The 14,588-nt window shown below is 42.6% G+C and overlaps 1 protein-coding gene across 1 annotated transcript in view; it reads left to right on the top strand.

Annotated features, from left to right (window-relative positions):
* The window catches only part of ST6GAL1 (ST6 beta-galactoside alpha-2,6-sialyltransferase 1), a 147,892-nt gene that overhangs the window by 22,876 nt on the left and 110,428 nt on the right, over nucleotides 1-14,588 (top strand). The window lies entirely within an intron of this gene.

Here is a 14,588-nt window from a genome sequence, read left to right as displayed (position 1 = left end):
CATAGCCCAACTGCTGCCATTCTCTTTCCCACTTCAGTAAATGACAGCTCCATCTTTGCAGTTGCTACTGCTTAAACCTTTGGAGTTACCCTTGACTCTGATACTCTCATGCTATACCCAGTCTGTCAGTAAACCATATAACCATACTTGCAAAATACATCAAGAAACTAACTGCTTATTTGAGCCACCAAATTTATGTTGGTTCAAGATAGATCAATCTCTACTTCTACATTTTAGAATGGTTTCATAACTGGGCTGCAAGAGGCAGTGTCATTTTCCATTTAAAACCAGCAACGGCTTCCCATTGCACTTTGCAAGCCAAAGTTCCTAGAAGGGCCTCCAGGGTTCTGCACGAGCCAGCGCTTAAGTCCTCCCAGACTTCATTTCCTGCTCTTTTCCACCTCTTCATTCCGCTTCAGTTCACTGACCTGGCTCTTTAAACATAAAGCACATTTCTGCCTCAGAGCCTATTCCCTCCAGTTGCAACACCATTCCTTCATATAGGGCTTCACTGGTGGCTTAGAAGGCAAAGAATCCACCTGCAATCCAGGAGACCTGGGTTCAATCCCTGGTTTGGGAAGATCCTCTGGAGAAGGGAATGGCAACCTACTCCAGTATTCTTGCCTGGAGAATCCCATGGAGAGAGGAGCCTGGTGGGCTACAGTCATGGGGTTGCAGAGAGTCAGACACGACTAAGTGACTAACACTTTCACTCCCCCCCCCCCCCCCCATTTATTGCCATTGTTTTCTCCATCTCTTTCTTTAGGTTCTCTTTAAATGTCATCTCAGTAGAAAGGTCATTCTGATCACCTTACATAAGATAGTAATCTGGAGGGGAGGAGACATACCTGGTTCTCTTTTTCCCTTTTATCTTGCTTTGTGGTTCTTCTATGGTACAGATGGTCATCTGACTTATTTATTCTGTGTCTCTTCTCACTCAATTCAGTTCAGTTCAGTCACTCAGTCGTGTCTGACTCTTTGTGACCCCATGAATTACAGCACACCAGGCCTCCCTGTCCATCACCAACTCTCGGAGTTCACTCAAACTCATGTCCATCAAGTCAGTGATACCATCCAGCCATCTCATCCTCTGTCATCCCCTTCTCCTCCTGCCCCCAATCCCTCCCAGCATCAGAGTCTTTTCCAATGAGTCAGCTCTTCACACGAGGTGGCCAAAGTATTGGAGTTTCATCTTCAGTATCAGTCCCTCCAATGAACACCCAGGACTGATCTCCTTTAGAATGGACTGGTTGGATCTCCTTGCAGTCCAGGGGACTCTCAAGAGTCTTCTCCAACACCACAGTTCAAAAGCATCAATTTTTTGGTGCTCAGCTTTCTTCACAGTCCAACTCTCACATCCATACATGACCACTGGAAAAACCATAGCCTTGACTAGATGGACCTTTGTTCACAAAGTGATATCTCTGCTTTTAAATATGCTATCTAGGTTGGTCATAACTTTCCTTCCAAGGAGTAAGCGTCTTTTAATTTCATGGCTGCACTCACCATCTGCAGTGATTTTGGAGCCCCCCAAAATAAAGTCTGACACTATTTCCACTGTTTCCCCATGTATTTCCCATGAAGTGATGGGACCAGATGCCATGATCTTCGTTTTCTGAATGTTGAGCTTTAAGCCAACTTTTTCTCTTTTGTTCATGGTTATTCCCCTAGGACCCAGAGCAAATGCCTCAGAAATTATAGACACAATAGATAACTGTTGTCTGAATTCGACTAAATCCACACAACAGCACTTCAAAATTAGTTGGAATAACCCACAACTTATAAATGAGGGAAATTGAAGCCCAGACAGGTTAAGTAACTTTTTCAAAATAACACAGCTTGCTAACATGTTTTGAGTTAAGACTCAGAACCTTCCAAGTGCTTTTGTTATCAGACTGTGTCCCAGCATCCACATCTCACTGCAAGCAGGCAGCCCTGCAGAGTGACAGAATCCCTGTGAAAATGCCCCTAATGTGCCTGGAGGTGTAGGAGGTGTATAGGAAATGCATACACAGTCCCTTATTTGCAAATCCCAAATCCCCAAATCTGTGAAAAACCACATTTTATTCTTAACTCAGTTGGTGGCAAAACCTGATCCAGAGTAATGTGAGGCTATTTATAAATTCTTATTTATCCTACTTGGTTAAAATATTTATTTGTTTTGTTACAGAAATATTAATCCATATAATTATGGAGAGTTGTCCTGCCCCTACTGCTGGTGTTGTGTAATACATGGGTTAAGCAACATATTGCTTTTCTGAAATATGAAGAATTCTGAATTCTGATGCTTATTCAGTTCAGTGCAGTTCAGTCGTTCAGTCATGTCTGACTCTTTGCGACCCCATGGATCACAGCACACCAGGCCTCCCTGTCTATCACCAACTCCCAGAGTTCACTCAAACTCATGTCCATCAAGTCAGTGATACCATCCAGCCATCTCATCCTCTGTCGTCCCCTTCTCCTCCTGCCCCCAATCCCTCCCAGCATCAGAGTCTTTTCCAATGAGTCAACTCTTCGCATAAGGTGGCCAAAGTACTGGAGTTTCAGCTTCAGCATCATTCCTTCCAAAGAAATCCCAGGGCTGATCTCCTTTAGAATGGACTGGTTGGATCTCCTTGCAGTCCAAGGGACTCTCAAGAGTCTTCTCCAACACCACAGTTCAAAAGCATCAATTCTTCGGTACTCAGCTTTCTTCACAGTCCAACTTTTGCATACATGACTACTGGAAAACCATAGCCTTGACTAGATGGACCTTTGGTGGCAAAGTAATGTCTCTGCTTTTGAATATGCTATCTAGGTTGGTCATAACTTTCCTTCCAACGAGTAAGTGTCTTTTAATTTCATGGCTGCACTCACCATCTGCAGTGATTTTGGAGCCCCGAAAAATAAAGTCTGACACTGTTTCTACTGTTTCTCCAGCTATTTCCCATGAAGTGATGGGACCGGATGCCATGATCTTCGTTTTCTGAATGTTGAGCTTTAAGCCAACTTTTTCACTCTCTACTTTCACTTTCATCAAGAGGCTTTTGAGTTCCTCTTCACTTTCTGCCATAAGGGTGGTGTCATCTATATATCTGAGGGCTATTGACATTTCTCCCAGCAATCTTGATTCCAGCTTGTGCTTCTTCCAGCCCAGCATTTCTCATGATATACTCTGCATATAAGTTAAATAAACAGGGTGACAATATACAGCCTTGACATACTCCTTTTCCTATTTGGAACCAGTCTGTTGTTCCATGTCCAGTTCTAATTGTTGCTTCCTGACCTTCATACAAATTTCTCAAGAGGCAGATCAGGTAGTCTGGTATTCCCATCTCTTTCAGAATTTTCCACAGTTTATTGTGATCCACACAGTCAAAGGCTTTGGCATAGTCTATAAAGCAGAAATAGATGTTTTTCTGGAACTCTCTTGCTTTTTCCATGATCCAGCAGATGTTGGCAGTTGATCTCTGTTCCTCTGCCTTTTCTAAAACCAGCTTGAACATCAGGAAGTTCACGGTTCACATATTGCTGAAGCCTGGCTTGGAGAATTTTGAGCATTACTTTACTAGCGTGTGAGATGAGTACGATTGTGCGGTTATTAGGCCCCTTGAATTCCTGATATGTGGTTGTGAACCTGTGTTCATGGTTTCCTAAATGTCTGGCATTTGAAATTATATCTTAAAATTTTTCTTTTTTTCTTAATAACCACAGTTTCTTTTAAAGATTTTACCAAGAACAGACTCAATTTTATGATCTGATTAAGATCAAGCACAGCAGGCCAAGCTGAGTGAGGGCATGCATGGGATGCCATTCTAAAACTGGGTATAAATAAAAGTCTAAATACTGAATAGTGAGACCATCTCTTCCCCAGCCTTCTGTTTTTATTATTATTTTTGTTTGTTTGTTTGTTTCTTTCCAGCAGTGCTGGCAATTTCCAGTCATGAGATTAGTTTCTCTGATTAAATTTAACAGCTTAAGATGAAATGTTGATATTTATGTTTCTTTAGATAAGATGGACAGATTATTTTCAGTCTCCCTTTGGTAAGACCCACCAGTTCAGTAGCCTTGCCCACGTACACAGAGCTTCTCGACAACTTTTTAGTGTTTCACTTTTCTTTCTCTTTTGGCCACATGGCTTGTGGGATCTTAGTTCCCTGACTGGGGATCAAACCCAGTGCTCTTGCCAGTGAAAGTGTGGAATCCTAATCACTGGACTGCCAGGGAGTTCCCAGTGTCTCACTGTTAAATTTAAGCTAAAAGATCACCCAGATATTTGAAAAAGTTTGAAACATGAAAGAAACAAAAAGAGACAAATAAAAACAAGAAGAACATAAAAAGAGACTTATAAGAAACAGAGACAGTGTAGGGAGTAGGAGAAAACTTCACAAAAATAATTATGAGTATCACAGAGGCAGGTGAAGCTATTGAGAGAGTCATTTCCTAGGCAGGTTGATAAGAAGTCTAGGGGTCCCCAAGGAGAGAGGGGTCTGGAATTCTCAAGGAGGAAGAAAGGACAAGCCTTTTTTCCCCCCCTCTACATTCCTTAAGATTATATAACAATAATATATCCTACCTGAGGACAGTCTCTGGATTAAACCTTCTGGCTAATTCTGTTATCTTAAAATGTAAATTATGGGAGTAGGTCTGGTCTTTACAAGGATTATATAACAGTAATGTATCCTGCCTGAGGACTGCTAAGTTGCTGCTAAGTCGCTTCAGTTGTGTCCGACTCTGTGCGACCTCATAGACGGCAGCCCACCAGGCTCCACTGTCTCTGGGATTCTCCAGGCAAGAACACTGGAGTGGGTCGCCATTTCCTTCTCCAATGTGTGAAAGTGAGAAGGGAAAGTGAAGTCGCTCAGTCGGGTCCGACTCTTTGCAATCCTATGGACTGCAGCCTATCAGGCTCCTCCGTCCATGGGATTTTCCAGGCAAGAGTACTGGAATGGTCTCTGGATTAAACCTTTTGGCTAATTCTGTTATCTTAAAATGTAAATTATGGGAGTAGGTCTGGTGAGGTCTTTACAACCTCCATTCTTTGGATTCACTGGAGAGTATATAACTCCATTGCTAACACTAGCAAGTGGGTACTCTTTCTGCCCTCTTCTGATGCCTATGTAATGAAGCTTTCTCTATCTCCTTTACACTTTAATAAAACTTTATTACACAAAAGCTCTTAGCAATTAAGGCTTGTCTCTGGCCCCGGATTGAATTCTTCTCCTCCGGAGGCCAAGAATCCCAGCATCTTTGCATGGTTCAGCAACAACCTTTCATTTTGGGGGCTTGTCCGGGATTCTTGAGGACAAGGTAAGGATGCTTGGAGCTCTAGTTCTTTGTTCTCCTAGTGAACACGTTTTCTGCTATACTTTACTAACTCTATGGTGTACTTGTGTGAATGAATGAAATGTCCTGCATGAAGCAAGGGAGGAACCGTGCTCTGTGGTTCTGCGGTGACCTCATACAGCTTATGGCAGAAACCTGTCAGGGGTTTATACCGACCTGCCAATGCCAAGAGGCACCCAATGTCCCAAGCGTTTGGCCCGAGCAGAAATGGGCAAAGTGTGTGGACCGAACTCTGCTTTCTCGGTCAAACTTTTTGGTCTTTTTGACCATTTCATAACTCCTTGGAAATTAGAAGTAGTAACCTAATCTATCAGATCATAGACTTTCAAGGGACTTGTGATCTATGCTGTTACTATGTCCTGTGACTTAGGTCCCAAGCTTGGATTGGTAGTCAGGAAGCACCTAGCCTCACTAGGAATCGAAAGTTCGGAAGTTAGATGGAGCTTTAGCTACAAGAGCATCTCTGAGGTTAAAAAGGTTACTCACATTGGAACTACAATGGGTTTTTTTCCCCCTTTGGTAACACTGGCTCTTAGTGGACCAGAGGAGGCTCTTGTACTGGTGTGGTGATGCTTGGAAGAAACATCTCAGTTTTATGTTCGTATTGGTCTTATTGTGGTCAGGAATATACTCTGGGTCGTGCACAGGCACTCAGGTGACGAATGTTTCCCCCAGCGGCTTAGCCTAGGAGGCATTCAAGAAGGTTATTCTGATTGCACCCTGGGTGGCATCAGAGGCAAGCAAGGTTTTAATGGTGACGAGCTGGACGTCAGTCAGGGATGCCATCAGGTCTACCCCTGGTGTATCTCCATCCCATCTCAGTGGTAGAACCAGGAGGGACGAGTAGGTCTGACCAGGGAAGGAAAGCTTTGGTGTAAAGTCTGTCTACAGCCCCATGTAGAGCAGGGAGGGACGCCTCTGGTAGAAAGATTGCGCTGGTCGCTTTTTTTTCTCTCTTACAGAGGGGCTAACAATTTCAGCCTCACTCCTTTGAACGGTATCCTGAAAAACTGGGATAGATTTGATCCCCAGGGTTTAAAGAAGACACACCTGGTCTTCCTATGTGATACTGCATGACCATGGTATCCATTGGAGGATGGCGAATGGTGGCCTTTTGGAGGGTCTCTTAAGTATAATACTGTTTTACAATTAGACTGGTTCTGTAGAAAACAAGGGAAATGGGTAGAAGTAGCATATGTGTTGCCCTTTTTCTCTCTGTGAAATATGCCAGACTTATGTCCTACGGGTATAGATTTGGGTGTGACTCCTTCAGCTCCCTCCTGTCCTACTTTGCTAGATGAGTTGGAGGACAGGAGACAAAGAGATAAAGAAAAGCAGGTTTCTCCAATCTATCCCTGGGATCATATGTGCAGAGCAGCCAGAGAGACTGAGGAACAGCCACACAAGCTGTTGCCTCTTTAAGAAGCACCCACCAGGAGAAATAATCAGTCTACAAGAGTTAATAAACCTTTTTCTTATCAAGAAATACAAAGAATCAAGGAGGATCTGGGAGGCTATTTAGAGGACCCAGAAAAATATATTAGAGCTTTTAAAGGTGTTACTCTGCTTTATGACCTTACTTGGAAGGATGTGATGTATATCTTGGGACAAACGCTGACTCTGGACTCAAAAACTTGAGTTTTGGGAAAAGCGGTTGCTTATGGAGATGAATGGTTTGGTAATGAATCAGTAGGGAAGAGGGAGGATGAGATAATCACCCTCCCTACTGGGAATCAGGTGGTCCCAATTACAGAACCAGACTGGGACTACAACACAGCTAAAGGAAGATGGGATCAGAGTCATTTTGTCAGATGTATTCTTTTTTTTTTTTTTCCCCATCCTGAACCCCCCTCCCTCTTCCCTCCCCATACCATCCCTCTGGGTCATCCCAGTGCACCAGCACTGAGCATCCTGTATCATGCATTGAACCTGGACTGGCGATTCATTTCACATATGATAATATACATGTTTCAATGCCATTCTCCCAAATCATCCAACCCTCGCCCTCTCCCACAGAATCCGAAAGACTGTTCTATACATGTGTGTCTCCTTTGCTGTCTCGTGTACAGGGTTATCGTTACCATCTTTCTAAATTCCATATATATGTGTTAGTATACTGTATTAGTGTTTTTCTTTCTGGCTTACTTCACTCTATATAATAGGCTCCAGTTTCATCCACCTCATAGAACTGATTCAAATGTATTCTTTTTAATGACTGAGTAATACTCCATTGTGTATATGTACCACAGCTTTCTTCTTCATTCGTCTGCTGATGGACATCTAGGTTGCTTTCATGTCAGATGTATTCTTGAAGGACTCAGGCAGGTGCGTTCTAAGCCTCTAAAATATAGCAAATTGGCAAACATAGAACAGGAGAAGGAAGCTCCTGGTAAATTCCTACATAGACTGAGAGAAGCCCTTCGCAGATTCACTGAGATTGATCCTGAAAGTGAAGAGGGAAAAGTGATCTTAAAGGATAGATTTCTCACTCAGTGGGCTCCAGATATCCGCTGTAAGCTATTACAACAGGCGTATGGACCAAATCAGTCTTTAGATACTCTGTTACAACTGGCTCACACAGTCTATTATGGTAGGGAGTATGAGGAAAAGAAAGAAAGGCAGAAAAAGACAAATGAACAGGCAGACGCCCTTGCAATGGCTATGAGAATCGTTCTTAAACAGCCTGAGAAAAATGCCCACAGGGACCCAGGTGAAAAGGGATGGGCTTGCTATTACTGTGGAAAGGAGGGGCATCTCAAGCAGAATTGCCCTCAGGCATCTAAGCCACCCTTGGGCTCCATGTCCAGTCTGCAAAGGACCACACTGGAAGAGAGACTGCCCCCAGAGGTGTAAGTTTCAGAGGTCGGACTCTCAAGACCATCAGGACTGAAGGTGCCTGGGGGTCCCCACACAAGTTCCTGTCCTAATTTCACCTGAGGAACCCCAGGTATCAATAACTGTGGGGGGCCAATCCGTTGATTTCCTATTAGATATTGGGACAACTTACCCTGTGCTTACTGAAGCCCCTGGCCCACTTTCTTCCCAATCCACTTCTGTAATGGGACTGTCTGGACGAGCCAAAAGATGGGCCTGATAATCTATGTGAGCCTACTTCTGCTGACTCCAAAAATCCTGAGTCTGCCGTTTGATCCTCAAGACAATGCCCTCCTGTCCTGGACGCACTCCTACACTGAATTCCACAATCAGTCTAACTGCTGGGTCTGTGGAGTGCTCCCCTCTTCGTCAGTGGAAGGCTTCCCGTGGTGGACATCGCCACTTCAAGGAAAAGACTTTGTCCAAGTCTGCAAATACCTTCAACAACAATCACATGTGATGCCTCTTCTTAAACTGATGACATCTAACAATCTTAAGATGGACTGATATAACTATGGACATAATGTGACTTTTCATTTTGATTTTAACTTGGTTTAATGACTATTTTGCGTTACGTCTGTAACTATAATGGGGTTTTCTAACCGTCTAAAAGCTTTTAAGTTACAAATGGTTGTCCAAGCTCCTATGAGTGCCACAGCCTCCTCCAACTATTACTTGGGCCCCCTGGATCAGAGACCCTCAAAATGAGGGTTAGGAGAATATTTTGCCTCAACAATTTAGGGACTGGGCCCCTAAACAGCAGGAAGTAGTTATGGAATGAAAACGATGCCCCTTTCCCTTGGCAACGTAATTCTCCTAAAAGAAAAGGGGAATGAGAGAGTCATTTCCTAGGCAGGTTGATAAGAAGTCTAGGGGTCCCCAAGAAGAGAGGGGTCTGGAATTCTCAAGAAGGAAGGAAGGACAAACCATTTTTTCCCCCCTCTACATTCCTTAGGATTATATAACAATAATACATCCTGCCTGAGGACAGTCTCTGGATTAAACCTTCTGGCTAATTCCGTTATCTTAAAATGTAAATTATGGGAGTTCAGTTCGGTTCAGTCGCTCAGTCATGTCCGACTTTTTGTGACCCTATGAATCGCAGCACGCCAGGCCTCCCTGTCCATCACCAACTCCTGGAGTTCACTCAGACTCATGTCCATCGAGTCAGTGATGCCATCCAGCCATCTCATCCTCCGTCGTCCCCTTCTCCTCCTGCCCCCAATCCCTCCCAGCATCAGAGTCTTTTCCAATGAGTCAACTCTTCGCATGAGGTGGCCAAAGTACTGGAGTTTCAGCTTTAGCATCATTCCTTCCAAAGAAATCCCAGGGCTGATCTCCTTCAGAATGGACTGGTTGGATCTCTGTGCAGTCCAAGGGACTCTCAAGAGTCTTCTCCAACACCACAGTTCAAAAGCATCAACTTTTTGGTGCTCAGAGTTCTTCACAGTCCAACTCTCACATCCATACATGACCACAGGAAAAACCATAGCCTTGACTAGACGGACCTTTGTTGGCAAAGTAATGTCTGCTTTTCAGTATGCTATCGAGGTTGGACATAACTTTCCTTCCAAGGAGTAAGCATCTTTTAATTTCATGGCTGCAATCACCATCTGCAGTGATTTTGGAGCCCCGAAAAATAAAGTCTGACACTGTTTCCACTGTTTCCCCATCTATTTCCCATGAAGTGATGGGACCGGATGCCATGATCTTCGTTTTCTGAATGTTGAGCTTTAAGCCAACTTTTTCACTCTCCTCTTTCACCTTCATCAAGAGGTTTTTGAGTTCCTCTTCACTTTCTGCCATAAGGGTGGTGTCATCTGCATATCTGAGGTTATTGATATTTCTCCTGGCAATCTTGATTCCAGCTTGTGCTTCTTCCAGCCCAGCATTTCTCATGATGTACTCTGCATATAAGTTAAATAAGCAGGGTGACAATATACAGCCTTGATGTACTCCTTTTCCTATTTGGAACCAGTCTGTTGTTCCATGTCCAGTTCTAACTGTTGCTTCCTGACCTGCATGCAAATTTCTCAAGAGGCAGGTCAGGTGGTCTGGTATTCCCATCTCTTTCAGAATTTTCCACAGTTTATTGTGATCCACACAGTCAAAGGCTTTGGCATAGTCAATAAAGCAGAAATAGATGCTTTTCTGGAACTCTCTTGCTTTTTCCATGATCCAGCAGATGTTGGCAGTTTGGTCTCTGGTTCCTCTGCCTTTTCTAAAACCAGCTTGAACAACTGGAAGTTCACGGTTCACATATTGCTGAAGCCTGGCTTGGAGAATTTTGAGCATTACTTTACTAGCGTGTGAGATGAGTGCAATTGTGCGGTAGTTTGAGCATTCTTTGGCATTGCCTTTCTTTGGGATTGGAATGAAAACTGACCTTTTCCAGTCCTGTGGCCACTGCTGAGTTTTCCAAATTTTCTGGCCTATTGAGTGCAGCACTTTTACAGCATCATCTTTCAGGATTTGAAATAGCTCAACTGGAATTCCATCACCTCCACTAGCTTTGTTTGTAGTGATGCTTTCTAAGGCCCACTTGACTTCACATTCCAGGATATCTGGCTTTAGGTGAGTGATAACACCATCGTGATTATCTGGGTTGTGAAGATCTTTTTTGTACAGTTCTTCTGTGTATTCTTGCCACATCTTCTTAATATCTTCTGCTTCTGTTAGGTCTCTACCATTTCTGTCCTTTATTGAGCCCATCTTTGCATGAAATATACCCTTGGTATCTCTAATTTTCTTGAAGAGATCCCTAGTCTTTCCCATTCTGTTGTTTTCCTCTATTTTTTTGCATTGATCACTGAGGAAGGCTTTCTTATCTCTTCTTGCTATTCTTTGGAACTCTGCATTCAGACGCTTATATCTTTCCTTTTCTCCTTTGCTTTTTGCTTCTCTTCTTTTCACAGCTATTTGTAAGGCCTCCCCAGACAGCCATTTTACTTTTTTGCATTTCTTTTCCATGGGGATGGTCTTGATCCCTGTCTCCTGTACAATGTCATGAACCTCCGTCTATAGTCCATCAGGTACTCTATCTATCAGATCTAGGCCCTTAAATCTATTTCTCACTTCCACTGTATAATCATAAGGGATTTGATTTAGGTCATACCTGAATGGTCTAGTGGTTTTCCCTACTTTCTTCAATTTAAGTCTGAATTTGGCAATGAGATCATGATCTGAGCCACAGTCAGCTCCTGGTCTTGTTTTTGCTGACTGTATAGAGCTTCTCCATCTTTGGCTGCAAAGAATATAATCAATCTGAGTATAATATAATCAAATATAATATAATATAATCAAATTATGAGAGTAGGTCTGATCTTTACAAGGATTATATAACAATAATTTATCCTGCCTGAAGACAGTCTCTGGATTAAACCTTTTGGCTAATTCTGTTATCTTAAAATGTAAATTATGGGAGTAAGTCTGGTGAGGTCATTACAACCTCCAGACATTCTTGGATTACTGGAGAGTATATAACTCCGTTGCTAACACTAGCAAGTAGGTACTCTTTCTGCCCCCTTCTGATGCCTATGTCAGAAGCTTTCTCTATCTCCTTTATACTTTAATAAAACTTTATTATGCAAAAGCTCTGAGTTATCAAGCCTCGTCTCTGGCCCTGGATTGAATTCTTCTCCTCCGGAGGCCAAGAATCCCGGCGTCTTTGTGTGGTTCAGCAATAACCGTTCACTATCCCATTAATAAAAATAAAGACTAAAAAAAAAAACACGAGTATTCAGGGAATAAGAAGGAACTCTTGGAAATTAAAAGTATGATAGCAGAAATAAATGAATTGAGAGAGGGTTTGGAATATAAAGTTGAAGAAACCTTGTAAGAAGTAAAAAAAAAAAGGCTGTGAAGTGAAAAATAAGAAAGGATCATTCTAAGAAGTTCAACATCTGAATAGTAGGACTTATACAAAAAGAGAATAGAGCTAATAGAAGGGAAGAGTCATCAAAGAAACAATGGGGAAAAAAAATTCCCAGAACTGAAGGACATGGCTTCTCGATTAAAAAACTCATTTGAGTATCCAGAGTTAAGAATGAAAAAGGACAGATACCAAAGCATATCATTGTTGGGGGGATAGTAGAAAGAAGAAAAGCCTGTTGGCACAGGAAAACAAAAACAAAACCAACCTCAAACTGATTATATATAAGATCTAAGATAAGAATCTTAGTCTATGCTAGAAGCCAGAAGAGAATGAAGCCACACCTTTAAAATTCTGAGATAATTTGTTTCCAACTGAGGATTTATACAGAGACAAATTATTAATCAAATGTAAGGGTGGGACAATGGCATTTTCATGTATGAGAAGTCTCAATTATTTTACTTCCCTTTCTGAAGGAAGCTATTATGGATATGTTCCTTCACATTTAGAGAGTAAATTAAGACAGAAATAAATGAATTCTTCCTTTCAGCTCCAAGAGCAACCAGCTCAGGTTGGAGTAGGAGAACAGAAGTTTCCAGAGGGGAGAGCTCCAAGAAACTAAAAACAGCAAAAAAAGAATTATTGAAAAGTTGAGGCCTAAATTAGTGATAGCTATCTAGAAAATTCAGTAAATTAACAGAAGAGCCAATAGTGGCCTCCAGAAATGACAACTAAGAAATGTACACAAAAGGGATTAATCATAACATGGCTCCATGGCTCAGCTGTGAACAATCATTTATCTGGTCATAATGATGAAGCTTCTAGCATTGAATTAATAAAAAAAAATGGCATAAAGCTTTTAGGAGAATGTGGGAAGGAGAAGAGGTCTGTAGGATGTGGTTAAAAAAAGAGCTAAATCCTCATTTTCTGTAGTAGGAAGTCAGTGGAGAATATCTAACACTGGAAAAAAATACACCCATATAAGCAGGCTATTTAGATAGACGGATGTAACCAGAAGTAAATAAAAGGGTTGAGAGTCATTGCATTTGAGCAGCAGAAATTAGGGGTGTGGAGGAATGGGGCAAGGCCTGAAATCATGTATTTCGAGGGCTTAGCATCTCATCATGTATCCAGATTGGCACCTGAAATAAACAGGGTAAAAATGGAGTGACCGCTGCAGAGAATATGGTAACAACACAGTCGAAGTTCTGAGCAGGAGCACCCTCCTTTGGATAGTGTGCATATGGCGGTGGCAAAAGAACTTCCCTTTTCTGGTTCTTGGAAAATCACTTTTCACTCCATTTTCTTTTTGTCAGAACCTGTATATGCTGTGCTCAACTCAATTTTAATTTCAGCTCTTTTACTGAAAGAGCTTGGCCTAGCTCTCCCCAAACGCTGGAGGGGAAGGCAGGCTAGTGTATGGAATTCTGGTTTAGTCACTTGCCAGCTTTTGCCTGGGCTAGATCCTTAAGCTCTGATTCCTCATTTGAAAATAGAGAAAACATTCCTTGTCTCATAGGAGGGTGTGAGGAATAAATGAATAATTTACTACATAAAGTGTCTGGTACATAGTCATTACTGATATATTTAAACAAAAGAAGAGGTACACTGGATAACCCTTAGTCTAGGGTGGGCACCCCATAATGTAGAGGGGCCAGGCCCCACAGATGAACCATCCCGTAGGGGCAAGAGCTCTGGGAGGGGGGAGTTTGGGGGGTGGTGGTGCAAATAATCCATGAAGTTTGCTGATTGTAGCAAAAGTTCTTACTGTATTTTTTTGAGTGTAGTGTCTTTTGATTAGACTGCAGGGTTCAGCAAACTTGTGGAGACCCAGATCCTGGAATGTTTTAGGCCTAAGGATCGATAAAGTGCTTAGCTTGCTGAGCTTCCAAGTCTAAACACAGAACAATTGCTCCCATCCCAGATAATGTGGAATAATGGATCCAGGGTTAATAGGATTATCTTTTACCCCAAGGCTCCTGTGTGCCTTGTGGTGATTGTTCATTTAAGCCAGGGACCTGGGAACAGGGCTCTAACTCTAGCTCTCTCATTCTCTGACTCAAAACTGAGCTCTTTACTAATGTCTTGCCAGGAGGAGGCTCACCTGCGGGTATGCTGGGCTGTGAATTTCTTAGGCTGTATTCTTGGCTCATTTTATGAACTTCTTTAGTTGTGGGTGGGATCTTTAAGTCCTGGAGTTGGTCTGGAGTCAGGGCCTCACACAGTGAGGGTTCCATTTACCTCACACTTACTGGGAGCATGTGGGAGTTCATGAGGTCTAGGCAGACTCTCATTTGGTCTGTTTGTTAGAGTTTGGTTTGAGTGCTTCTGTGTCTGACTTCGCACAGAGGAGGAGGGGGATTAGTTGCCAGAGGCTATAAGGTATAGGGCCTGGGTGGGCAGGAATGATGGCAGAAAGAGATCATGTGGAGAATAGACCCTGAGGAAGAGGAAGGAGGTGGGTTGGCTGGGGGAGAGAAGTGAAACTACGTCTTGTGATGTCAAGCCAATGATCCTT

The sequence above is a fragment of the Bubalus kerabau genome, chromosome 2 (genome assembly GCF_029407905.1).
Source record: "Bubalus kerabau isolate K-KA32 ecotype Philippines breed swamp buffalo chromosome 2, PCC_UOA_SB_1v2, whole genome shotgun sequence".
Classification (NCBI taxonomy): domain Eukaryota; kingdom Metazoa; phylum Chordata; class Mammalia; order Artiodactyla; family Bovidae; genus Bubalus; species Bubalus kerabau.
Note: the sequence above shows the minus strand (reverse complement) of the source record. Positions and strands in the feature narration are given on the sequence as shown.